This window comes from Silene latifolia, chromosome 10 (genome assembly GCF_048544455.1).
Source record: "Silene latifolia isolate original U9 population chromosome 10, ASM4854445v1, whole genome shotgun sequence".
Classification (NCBI taxonomy): domain Eukaryota; kingdom Viridiplantae; phylum Streptophyta; class Magnoliopsida; order Caryophyllales; family Caryophyllaceae; genus Silene; species Silene latifolia.
Genome location: NC_133535.1, coordinates 135,477,007 through 135,478,868, shown reverse-complemented (window position 1 = coordinate 135,478,868; position 1,862 = coordinate 135,477,007).

Genomic DNA, 1,862 nt, shown 5'->3' with positions numbered 1-1,862 from the left:
TTCTCTAAAGGGACTGCTACTTCTATCATGTGGATCATTAGGGCATTTGGAATTTTTTCTGATGCTTCCGGTCTCTGCCTAAATAAGGAGAAATCTAAAATCTATTTCAATGGGATGAAGATTCAAACTATGGAGGAAATCCAGCAAATCTCTGGTTTTAAGAGGGGATCTCTTCCATTCAAATATCTTGGGATACCCATCTCATCTAAAAAGCTCACTAAAAATGAAAGGAGGAATCTTGTTGATAAAATTGTTTCTAGAATTAGAGCATGGGGATCAAAAAATTTATCCTATGCTTGGAGTCTTACCCTTGTCACTTCAGTTCTCTATACCTTACACTCCTACTGAGCTACCATTCTCCTCATCCCAAATGGCATCATGAACAAAATTGATGCCATTTGCAGAAATTTTCTATGGGGTGGTAAGGACTGTTAGGTTCATATACCTATTATTATACTCTTCTAATAGTGAACTAATTAACCTTTTAATATGTGTTCTTAAGATCTAATGCATGCATAACTAAATAAGAGATTAAATGTGAAAAACAATGTCCCTTACATTGTTATATGGCTCGAAAAATTGGGCACAAATAAGGTCACCTTCCTTATTTGTTCTTGAGCTAAAATATAATGGATGATCCTCCAAAATCCCAATGTAGAGATCCTCCTTTGATTCCACCCAAGACAAGTCCCTTAAAATATTATATTAATTAAGTAGATTAATATAGTAGTATCTTTAAAACGATTCTAATAATATTTTTATTACTACACTAGTAATCTAATATTGAAGTTAGAATATATGATGAACAATTTATGTGGTTTCTAAAACATTTTAGAGAGATGTGTGTGAATGATAAGATGAGATAATGAAAATGAATACTACACTAGTAAACATAGAGCATACCCTCTCCTTTTGTAAAGGAGGGTACCGGTTTTGGGTGATGAGGAGGACCAATGCATGGTCTTTCTCTTTATTCTTTTTTTCTTCTCTAAGTATTAGGTGTAAGACTAGGCTAGGGTACTCATCACATTTGTCATACACTATAAACAAATGCAAACAAACAAAGCCATTTCCTCCTACCAAAACCGGTTTTTCCTTATAAAATGGACTTCCATTTTATTTTGTCAATTTGTCATTTATCACACAATATATCACATGTAGTATGTTACATGTTATTAATTAATTTAATGCATATTTATCAAATAAATATCATTTTATAAATTAATTAATTTACATACAACAAATTGACTAGTGATGCTTGATCACATAAATAAAATGGGTCATTTAATTATAATTCACAACATATTGTAATTATAACTAACCATTCATTCTTATCTTAATTGTTTCACAAACATTAATCATTTTTAGTAATAAAGCATTTCAATTACTAAAACAAATCTTATTTAATCAAATTACAATAAGATATAAATAATCTCTCTCACAATTGAATTGTTCAATTTTAAGGAATTGATTAACTTGTATCGTTATACAATTAATCAATTTATCTATTAAAGGAATTGTCCTTTAGGTGTGACCTTAAGGGATCAACTGATCACCACCGTCAAACGACAGTAATGTCTAACTCTAGTTAGCTGATCATTACAGATTAATGTTGATCAGTTGACTATATAAATGTATCATCCCTTACGTATTCTTAATATGAGATTTAAACATGTGATTGCATTATTGTTGAGGACACATACTCCAACAAGGACTCCTACTTGAGAGCACTTACTGTTGTTGGGATAAGTGTTATACTCCTAAAGTTGAAGGAAGATTAAGGATTAAGGCCTCAAATGTGACACCCCCATACTCCAAGTACCTTACCAGGACCACTTAAGATATAAGAACGTCATCATCTC